This window comes from Parasteatoda tepidariorum, chromosome 7 (assembly GCF_043381705.1).
Source record: "Parasteatoda tepidariorum isolate YZ-2023 chromosome 7, CAS_Ptep_4.0, whole genome shotgun sequence".
In the NCBI taxonomy this organism is placed as follows: Eukaryota; Metazoa; Arthropoda; class Arachnida; order Araneae; family Theridiidae; genus Parasteatoda; species Parasteatoda tepidariorum.
In genome coordinates, this window is record NC_092210.1 from 53,485,633 (window position 1) to 53,498,104 (window position 12,472).

The following is a 12,472-nucleotide window of genomic DNA, read 5'->3' on the forward strand; positions in this document are numbered from 1 at the left end:
CTTGCTGTAAAAAAAAAAAAAAAAAAAACTTGCAAATCAGGATTGTTTCGAAAATGATGAAAAACACAAGAGTTTAGAAAAAAAAACTGAAAAAACAGGCGTAGTTTTTAATGTAGGATTGAAATCCATGCAGTGATATACTTAAAAGAAAAAAAAATTCATTCGCCCAGCTAAAGCAATTAATTAAAAAAATCTATAATAATTTATTGAATTTCTTTTTTTTTCGCTACAGCTAATACACTCTGATGAAAAACGCTAATTTAATATTTGAAATCATTATCTAAAGAATTTATCTAGATTTTCTGAGAACAGATAAAAAAATAAACTATACACAGATCAACCTTAATTAAAATACGCTCTTTACAGTGAAATTCGTTTATTAATTAATTTTCTTAATCAGTTAATAAAATATATGAAACATTTTTTTGTTGCTGTTGAAAGTGTGCGATATTTACAAAAAAAAAAGCATTAATTTTGTGCTATGTAATTTAGAAAATGCCCATGGGATAAACTTTATAGTATAACTTTTTATTTAGCTCATTTTTTGATTCATCAAAAAATGCAAGAAAAGTTTGATTTATTTAACGGAAAAGAAATAAGAAACTATATAAAAATAGATAATAAGGCAATTAAAAAAATATATTCTCAGATAAGTTTAAGTGAAAAAATAGAAAAAAAATACTGAAATTAGACTCCGTAAAAGCAATTTGTAGTTCACTTCGTTGACCGTAGTTCAATTGGGACTTTTTAGAGTACTTGAAGCTTAATAACTTAATATATAAGTTTTTTCAATAATTTTTATACGACAAATAAAAAAAAACTGAACAAGAAATAAAATAGAAGAATTAGATATTAAAAAAAGATTTAAATAGCATGGGAGATATAAAACAAAATACAAAATTAAAATTAATAACAAAAAAGCATAAAGAATACCTGCAAAAAGGGAAAAAGCATTATATAGATGTACGATATAATTGAAAAAAAAAACAGAAATTTCACTACTTATGAAAATGACGCAAATACTTAAGGTAAATAAAAATCTGATTGATAATTAAACGAGTTCTTTCAGACTTTCTTGAATTAACAGAATTTTTTTAAAGGATCTAAGGAAAAAACATAACAAAAAATAGCTGAAATACGAGATAAACAGTAGTTAAAAAAAAACAAGAATACCAAGACTTAATTGAATTATTAAATTATATAATTAAAAGCAGAATGAAATAAAGTATGACATAATAATAAGAAGTGAAGCGTTAAAAAGCTAAATATTACAGAGCTGCATAAGAAAATTCTTAACCCTATGAGATTAAAAGGGGTTCCCATTCTATTATTAAAAATAGAAAATGTCTTAAAGTTTAAAGCTTGAAGATATATTCTAAACTTTTCAAAACAAAACCTATACTCTAAATGCTTCTTAAAGTTAATTTATCATTTTGTGTACAGGTTTCAACATTTAACTAAACTTTTTGTAAATAATTTATTAATTTACCTAATAATATATATATATATACACCGAAGAGCCATTACATTATGACTACCCTCCATCTATAACAATGGACTCGTCCAGGTTTTCATGGTTTCTCGCCCAGGAACAATGTTTTTATGGGGCACATTAGGACCCATAATCCTCATAGAACAATCCCCGACGTATGTAAGCTACTTGAACACAGTTGCAGACCAGGTTCACCCATTCATGACAACAGTTTTTCCTGCGGGGGATGGTGTTTACCAACAGGATAATGCACCATGTCATCAGGGTCGAATCGTCGAGGAACATTCCAGTGACTTTCAAGTCATGTCTTGGCCCCCAAATTCACCCAACCTTAATCCAATAGAGCATTTGTGGTCTTACTTGGAAAACTAAATTCGTGCTGCCACGCTACCCCCTCGCAATGTGAGGGAATTGCAGGACCAGTTGGTGAGCGCTTGGTACCAGATACCTAAGACTACCTATCAGCACCTTGTGGAATCAATGCCACGGAGGGTGCTAGCAGTTTTGAGGGTTAAAGGTGGTCCTACATGTTATTAGCAGGGTGGTCATAATGTAATTGCACACCGTTTCATAGACCGAACTGAAATATTTATGGAGGATATGAAAATTTTTATAAAATACAAATTTTTTTGTCTTACGATTTTTTGCTATAACTTTAAAAATATTCATTAAAATGAAACAAAATTTTTGGAACAATTTAAAATTAATTTCAAAACTATAACTTTAAAATTTGATAAAACTTTTTTTAAAACTACTAAAGATATAAGTAATTAAAGTAGTTCTTTTATACTACGCATGCACGGGAAAAATTTGAAAATCTTAAAAATTTAAAAAGTTTAAATCAATTTTCATAGCAGTTTTCGAACTTTTTAAAATAAACTAAAAATGATAAGGGGGTCTCCACAAATTTCATTTCGTACAATTGAATTAGATTTATTAAAAATATCACCGGCAATATTGGGGACCATCCCCATAAAAGTATCTGTTCTTTCGCCTGTTTTTTTTTCCTTATACAATCATGAACGTTTATTGTAAGGTATTATCATTTGTTATTAATTTTATTTTACGATACAAAATAATATTTGAATAAAACACCTAATCATTTTGAGTTTTCTTTAAAAGTACAAAAATTACTTAGATAATTGCTTGAAACTTTTAAAATTTTTAAGATATTCAAATCGGACTTTTTTATTAGTTGCCAAATACGATTCTCTATAAAATTAAGAAAAAAAATTTCACATTTTTACCGCGCATGCGTAGTATAAAAGTATTACTTTAATTACTCATATCTTGCGCATTTGTAAACGAATTTTTCTCAAATTTTAAAGCAATAATTTTGCAAATAATTTTTAATTGCTCTAAAAATTTTGTTTCATTTTATTGAATATTTTTGAAGTTATAACAAAAAAAAAAAAACGTGAGACAGAAAAATAATTAGTTTTTTATAAAAATGTCTATATTTCCATAAATATTTAAGCTAGGTTAACCAAAACTGACAGTTTTGTCAGTTTTGGTTTTTCCACTGACAACAGAAAGGCTCCTGTCTGTTTGTATACAGTGTGTCCCCTGAAGAAGTGCTGTCTTACAAACACACATATTTTTATTTTTTCGGATTTAATGTTTGTTTGAATTTCTAAACTAAATAAAGCAAATTTTGTTTTAGCTACTTCAGACGCTTTTCCATTTTGATTTAATGTTTTAATAGTCTATTTACTTCTTTGTCTCTTTTTTACTTTTGTAAATTGAATTTATTTTCTGATTAGATGTATTTTAATGTTTAGTTCTTTTTCTTCTTCACTACGTCAGATAAATTCACTGAACAACGTTAACGTAGTTGCATGGGAGGACAGCGTAACCAAATCAGTATTTCTAAACTTTTCTGATACCACGCTTTTATTTTGTTTAAAGTACTTCTTTTAAAACATCATGTTTCTATAAGAGTGAATAATTTAAGAGCACGGCAAGAGAAATGAAAAAGAGAGTTACGTACTTAAAAGGAAAAATTAATGGGAATTTGGTACTAATTCGCTTAGGAGAACGTAAAAAATCGCCATACTATTACTGACGCCAACGATGTTTAATAGATTTAAGTAATAGATACATAGCATTATGCTGATATATTTGGTAAAATAAGAGTTGAACAGCCTTTCGAAAGGAGCTTATGCCAGAGAAAATTACGATATAGTGGTAAACTTCGATTATCATGGGTTAACCGCCAGTAATAGTATCCGCCAAGTCATGCTGAATACAAATTAATCTCTATTCTTATGGAATGAAGAACAGAAATTTTGCTTATTTTAATAACGTAAAGCTACCGGGAAGGGCAACAAACAATAATAAATAAATAAAAATATAAAATTATTTCAATTTTGTCAGTTGTGTCGGTAAATGTCTTTAGCGTATGATTTCTTAGTGCTGTTTAGCACTGATTTTTTTAACATTTTTCTTTATCTCATTTCGTTCGAAGAACGGGTATTTAACTGGTAAGTAAATAAAACTAATAGATAAATAATAACTATAGATAAATAAATAAAAAGGCAAGAAAAGCAGATTGTAATTTCAAAATATTTATATTTCAAATAGTTTCTAAAAAGGTTTAAGGAAGTCCGAAATTCCGTCAACCGTTCTCTAAGTTCATCATATTCAAAACTGATACAAACTTACTTTATTTTCAGTGAAAAAGGAAAGAAAAATAATCCTGAAGCCGGTTAATTCATTAATAATCGGTATTACTAGATTTCCTTTAGATAATGAGGACCGACATCTGAGAAAATTCTAGAGGTCAGCATGAGGAGTTGACTAAAAAAAAAAAAAAATGGCGTTCGATACCACGCTATAACAATTAGCATAACCCGTTCCATTTTCAAATATATATATATAAAAAAAAGTAATCATAAAATAATGAACGATGAGGGGTGAAGCTTCAAAATATCGCGTGTTGCCATCTAATAATACAGTGCGACAACTTAACATTTCAAATTTTTTTTTGTTAACCCTTCCAGCTCTTATTTTATTTTTAAACATTCGTTTCATAACTTGTAATCAAGAAAATGTTTTATAAAAAAGAACAGAATTGAAATTAGATGAGGTCGTAGCCGATATGTCATTTAGTTAATATATATCTATACTTTTTTTCTTCTTCTTCAACGTCTTAAAGTTACCTTGGCGGTATTTTTATGAAAACTTGGCGAGCCGGAATTTAAATTAGCAGGTATGTAGTTGAACTCGGAGTTGCACGAATGTTTAACAGACAGGTTTGAGATGGATTGAGCTTTAATTTCAGATTGAAACTTTGAAACAAAATGTATACTAATCACCAGTTTTGTATCATTTTGTAATTTGGTATGTAACGAATCGGTTAGTTTTGCATAGGCAAAATTGTTAATCGCAGCCCGAGGCTGATGAGAGATTCAAAATATACAAGAACAGAATAAAAATTGAATAATAAGTCATTCAACTTGAAAATAAAATAACAAAAACTTTAATAGCGAACATTTAGTGGAAGATTTAATTCTTTAAGTTCTTTGACAGCTGTTTCCAATCCTTTAGTTCGCATTTTATAAAAGAAAAAATATTAAAAAAATTACCCATCAAAATTTCTTCAACTTGAAAGTTAGACTACTGAAATATGTATAATTGAATTGTTGCTCGGAATGGTAAAAAAATTTTCTAAGGTAACCCAGGGTATTTAAAGTTATTAAATTTTCAAAAAATATGTTGAAAAAAACAAAAAATATGCTATGTTTATTAGTTGATTTGCAGAGCACAAGAAAATGTTAACACTTTTAATAACTTTTGATCGAATGATTAGATTTTCACGTTTTAAGCCTCATTCTTAATAGTTCGAAGTCCTAACCTCAAACAAGCTATTTAATTAGTGCAGATGATATTTTAAGTAATATGATATTTTAAGCCATTTTTTGAATAAACATGCCTTTTTTCTATTGATTCAGATTTTTGATCCTAAAAACAACTTCTCTTTGCCACAATTTGGAAAACATGGTTCCAATAGTTTGGTCAGGAAAGCTGTCGAATATTTCGACCTTTTTCATTTTGCTTATTCCGCCATATTTCGAAAAGTTCTAAAACGGATCAAAACTTTTTACACAGAATAAAAAAAACTTGCTTACCTAAAAACTAATTCCACTTTAAAAATAATTTTTAGTAACTATTTACTTATTTCTGCAATTTTATTTACTTTTAGTCTATTCCAATTTTAAATTGTTATGTATACACTTTCTAACACCATTTTAAAGTACGTAATTTTTAATGACAAAATATAAAAATTTGAATGACATAGATCGAATTAAATTTCAAAGATATGACATTTTTAAAATTTGATAATTTGGGTCGATTAATGCCGCATCAAATTCAGTTGCTGCAATAGTTAAACAAAAACTAATAGGAAAACGGGATTAAGACCTTTTTAATAGACTATTGTTTCTATTTATGAGAAATCACATGAAACTAGATACAGGCAGACGTCATGTTATTTAGAGGTTAAAGGTATTGTAGACTATTTTCTTGTCAATGACAATGTTTCAAATTTAATTATTTATTTATTTTTGTTTTGATTTTTACACTACAAATTTTACATCGTAATTTTTAATTATTGGTAGATTTATTGCATTTTTTTGATTGAAAAATCGTAATGACTTTCTTAAAAAAAAAGGGATAAAAGAAAAAATTTAAGGATATTCTTATCTACTAAAATTGATTTAAAGTTATCTGGAAAAAAAACACGAACATTGATTAAAAATTTTCTCAATAATCATAAAAAAAATCTCAGTTTTTAAATTTTTCAAAGGAAAAAAGAACTATTAAAAGAATAAAATATTTGTTTAGAAAAAGTTAAACTGTTATTTTTTGCACTTTTTTTAACGGAAAAATTAGAATGGCTCGACATTTTTAAGATTAGAGGGAAAGAAAGAAGAATGCTAGGAATATCCTAAATTTATCTTCTGATAAAAAAAAATTTGAATTTAATTTATCTAAATTGACAATAATTAATTAAGTGATACATTAATTAATTATTATCTTAAAACAATTAAAAATAAAAGTCAATTTTCAAATTTTTCAAAAAGCGAAGGATAAATAGAAAAAAAAATTAAAGAAAAAAAAAGAACGTTGTTATCTTTTGCACTTTTTACATAAAAATCATAATGTTTTGACAATTCAAGTTAAGAGGAAAAAGAAGACGAATGTTAAGAATATCTGAAATCTATCTCCTTATTCATAAATTGGATTTAATTTATCTTTAAACTAACTTTGATGCACTGATTAATAAATATCTCAAAACAATTAAAATTAAACCACAGCTTTTAATTTTTTTCAAAAAAAAAATTAAAAAAAAATAAAATAAAATATATTTTTTTCAAAAAATAAATAAATAAAAGATTATTAAAATTGTAAGATATTAAAAGAAACCCAGTTATTTTTCGTAATTTTTGATGGAAGTATTCATGACTCGAATTTTTTAAGATTCGGGGAAAAGGAATATCTTAAATTTAACTATCACCTTTTAAAAAATTGAATTTAATTTATCTTATTAAGGACTTTTAATAAATACATTGATTAACAAATATCACAAAACAGTTAAAAATAAATTACAGATTTTAAATTTTTCAAAAAAATAAAAAATCAGAAAAATAATAAAAAAATTTAAAAATACACTGTTTTTTGTACTTTTCGATGGAGAAATCGCAATGATTCGAAGTTTTTCAGTTTCGCGGAAAAGGAGGAGTATCCTAAATTTAATTATCTCCTCCTTAAAAAATTGAATTTAATTTATCTTACTAAGGACTTTTAATATATGCATTGATTAGCAAATATCACAAAACAGTTAAAAATAAATCACAGATTTTAAATTTTTCAAAAAAATAAAAAATCAGTAAAATAATAAAAAAATTAAAAAATACACTGCTTTTTGTACTTTTCGATGGAGAAATCGCAATGACTCGAAATTTTTCAGTTTCGCGGAAAAGGAGAAGTATCCTAAATTTAATTATCTCCTCGTTAAAAAATTGAATTTAATTTATCTTAAGAAACGCGAACACTGATTCAATGCATTAATTCACACTTCAAGCAATTAGGACAAATAATTATCAGTTTTTAATTACGGTCTAAAAAACAAAGGATTTAAACTATATGAATGAAAATTTAAAACTGTTTTCATTATGTTTTTCCCCGAGTTCGATTTTGATGGAAAAGCCACAGTGACTTGACTTTTCCAAAGGAAAGGGGGGTGAAGTGGGGCATAAAAGAGTTCGCTTTTCTAAAACCCTAAATTATGACGACGAACTGAGAATAAAAGTGGAAAGAAGAAAGAAAAAATGTATGTCTGCACATTAATTATGTCTCCTGTACCGTTCAACCTTCTGTTTTAATAATCAGAGCTTTAAACGCAGCAGAGTCAAGCCACGTTCATAATTGGAATTTTTAATCATGCTCGTTAAATTAGTGAATAATTGAATGAACCGACGAGATATAGAGGGCGCAAGCTAACGAATAATGTGAGAGGGAAAATTAAATCTAAATTTTGAATTAAGCGGCTCTGAATTTCCAATAATCGCGTTTGCCTTAGTCATAATGGACAAAAGGGGAAAATATATGAGGTAAAAATTTCCTTCAGAAAGTAAACAGCAAAGAGCGGTACCACCCCCCTCTCTTGTATCTGCCCCCCTCTGGGGACCAGACAAATATTGTGGAAGTCTCCGCTACGTCCCCCAAGAGGGTTGATACAACATTTTAGAGTTTAGAAAATTAATTATATTTAGAATTTAACATTAATGACCCACGACGAGTTTTTAAAACTTTCGATACAGAGGAGGATTTTGTTGAATCACTGATTCGTTGTTTCAACAAATATTTAACATACTCGAAGTTATATAAATACTTTATGACATATTCTATTTTATAGTGGAAATATTTGGTTAGAAGAAAAATAAAGAATTACTAAATCTAAATATTTTAAACTGATATTTATTGCTTAACTCGAATTTACATAATTCAGAAGAGTTTATGGAATTTTAATTATAACAATGTTCCCATACTTATCAATTTATTATTATTTTTATTTTATTTCAAGTTATTTATCCTTTGAGCTACGATAGCACTGAGCTGTTATAGTTAAATACTGAGTTTCTAGCTCAGTGGTAGTTTGAAGCCCATTTAGACCAGGATCGATTAGTATCAGCTTGCATAAGAAATAAAGACCGTCGGTGCGCAACGATGGCCACATTGTTTTCTAGTAACTTTGCTCAAAATTGGGTCAAGGTGGGTCCTATAAGATCATACACCGAGGGACCAATATTGGGATGTCTAGATTTTTTTAGAATGACTTTTAATATTGGGCAATGACAATTCCATATAGGGGCGAAATTGGTCGAAAAATGGCTGTAAAATATCGGGTAAAATGGACAATTCTATACAGGGCCAATATCGGAAAATATCGGCCCTTTTTATTCTCATTGAGTCAATATTAATGAATATTAGTCCAAAGAGGGCTCAAGTTATTTTGCTGTTAGGAATCATGCTGTTAGCAATGAAATTAGGGAACCTTAACATCCATGAACTTTCTCAAAGGATTGGTGTTGGGCAAGCCTTTAAAACAGCGTTTCTCAAGTAGTGTTCCAGGGAACCCTAAGGTTAAAGGGGTTCCACGAGTTAATACTTCTTATAATCATTGATGAGTTTTGAAACCTCAAAGACTATAATTAGATATAACCTATAATTTATTGATTCTTTCTGTTGCTTTTATGAAATTATTATAAGTAAAATAGAAATGGAATTTTTTAAAAGAAAATATCATATTTCTAATACAATATATTATGAAAAGAAGAAGCATTTATAAAATATTGCATTAGTATTTCCTATCGCGCTTTTCAAATCAAAATAACTAAATTCTTTAATAAAGAAATATGTTTCCCTAACAACCATTTCCAACGTTTATAGCATTTTTTTTAAGATTTCATTTCGAAATGAATCATAATTCGTCTTATTTTATTCGTTTTCAGCTTATGCGTATACGCTAATAACAAATTCATAACTAAACCAGATATGGCACAAAGGCTGCAAATAATAACTGTCGGATATAAACCCTAATTAAAGTTTATTAACGATAAAACGAAGAAAACTCTCTATTCCTCTAATTAAATATTTTAAGAACAGTCTTTTGTAGGTGATAACGTTCAAAATTACCTTAATAAACTTTATTTATAAAGTTGGGGTTCCGCCTAAAGAAAGTTGATTATTTAGGGTTCTGTCACCGAAAAAAAAGAAAGAAAGAAGAATCGCTGCATTGGAATAAACACTTGGAATTATACGTTTAGAATATAGAATCGTGGTAAAACCACTGAATAACAAAATTACGTAATTTACCTAAAGTTTCCCGAATAAAACAAATTCTGTATACCTATTTTATTTTATGTAGTAGAGCAAATAAACTGCAGCTTGGGGGCCAAATATGGCTTTTGATGGGTCATGTCTTCTAAACCAAACGATCAAAATGCTTCCTAACCAAAACATTATAATTGTATAAAGCAAGATAGTTAGCAAGCATTACAGTTATTTTTTAGATATATTTAAGAAATAATATACAACCTGCGACCATCAAATAGTCCTACTACGGTTCTAGGATATTAAAAAAAGTTTTAATTGAAAAAAAAAACATAATATTAACAGATAGTGTAGTTATTTAATTCGATGCTTTAAATATAAAATCAAACTTATGATAAACAATGTTTGTGAATATTTAAAACAAAAAAATTAATTAAAAAATTAGAGTTATTTTGAATTTTTTGGCTCTTAATTCAATGACTGTTAGAGATCATTTCATTATTGTTACTACAGAGATTATAAAAAAAATTAATTAAAAAAACAATATTTGTATTCTTTTAAAGAATCCCCCAAAAAACACGCTATCAATCAGATATAATCGTAACATGTAATAAAAAAATTATAATTTTAGAATTTAATGCTGGTTTTCCCGAATTTTAACTTTCCAAAAAAAAAAAAAAGCAAAATAGCTATTAATATTTTACATAATGCCCGCCAGGTGGCCGAGCGGTTAACGTGCTTGACTGCGAAGCCATAGACTGCGGTTTCGAATCCCGCTCTGGGCATGGATGTTTCTCTCTCTCTCTTTGTGCTGTCTTCTGTTGTGTGTGTGTATGATGTGTGAATGTGGCCCACCCTATAAACGGGTTGTGGCAGTGTGGCATGGGCAATGTTGCTCGCCTCCGTGACTTTGGTTCGCAGGTGCCCACTGGGTAACGCGAAATGAGCAACAATTCTGGCATAGTATAGGCAAAGATTCAAATTCAGTGCCTGCCATTGGAAAAAAATTTTTTTTTTACATAAATACTGCAGCACACAAATTCAAAATTTTTTTCTTTCAAAACGCGTAACATGAAGCTTTCACATTTTGTATTACTGAGGAAAGTTACAGTTTTTTATTTGGCTATGTATAAATTGCTTAAAAGGTATAATATTGTGTTGTACAACTTGATTGACGTTAAATTTAATGGTTTCTATACATTTTTAAACAGCACGTTTTATAAAGAAATTATCTCTTAAAATTATTTTTTTAATCTAATTCAAAATTTTATTGCTGTGTTATGCAATTCTATAAAACATATTTCATTTTTATATCTCATTTCAGGATTATGCATTTTCAAACAAATATTTGCAATTATTAGCAGTATTTTACGATAAATTTGAACTCTTTTTAAACTCACTTTATTATTTGTTTGCGCAAAAATCTTTGCTCGTTTTATTGCCTACGTAATGGTGTATTGACTATTGCCTTACTTTACTAGTACTGAGAATTTCACTAGTTATTTTTATGCATTTTATTTTGTTTTATGATAACTCTTTAGATTTATATTTTTTCCTCAATTCACTGAATTTTGCATTTAATTAAATCATCTCGGCTACTTCGTGATTTTTGATTTGCAATACTTAATCCTATTTCAAAGTACACTATTTTGAAATGAAGTTATATTTTCAGTAATTATCACTTTAAACATTTAAAGAGAAAAAGTACGCACGAACTCGATGTCGTCTGCTTCTTGCACCCCTCTCTCTTACCAAGCTGTGCATGCATCAAGAAGATGTCTTTAAAACATCCCCACCCCCAACACGAGAAGGTAATCTTTTCGGAATCTTGTATAGTTCGAATCTATAATATATATAGTATAGAATAAAATAGTATAGTATAGTATATAGTATAGAATACGAATCTATAGTATAGTTCGAATCTTATTTACTCCGATTCAATGTCAGTCAGCTTTGACCAGGGACACTGATAAATTAAAATGCTACTTAAAGTCTTATTTTAAATCTTGATAATAGTCATGTAAATATTTTTATTGAATTTCAAGTTATTCGACCAATTCGTCTTCATTTGGAGCTAACATATTAATAGAAGCAGATAACGCTACTATTGACTCGCTACATGGATCATAGCTCCGAAGCATTAAGAATCTTTCAACAATTCTAGTATTCATTGTGCCTCACCAAACATTTTCGCATCGTCTTCCTGTAGATGACAAAAAGAATCCGAATTCATGAGTGAATGCGTGATGTCACATGATCTTTTGTCTCATTGGTGTCTGAGAATGAATAAAAGCTTTTGAAGTTATACTTCTTATGCGACTTCCAACAAGGTTGTGTTAAACGTTTAACATTACGTTTAACGTTTAACATAACGTTAAATTTTTATTGGCCGGGAAACCACGTGGTAGGATCCAGTTTTCCCTCATTCATTTCCATATTGTTTTGGTTCTCACTAGCATAAAAATAATAAAAGTCATAAAAGTATTGTTTTTCTATAAATATTTTTTTGGTTTGTTTTGATACACATATAATTTAATAGGGTAGTATTTTTTATTTTCAAATTTAGTACAATTGTAAAAATTAACAATTAACAATTGTAAAAAATGAGAGAAAACAATCCCACGGACAGTGCGACGGATTTAA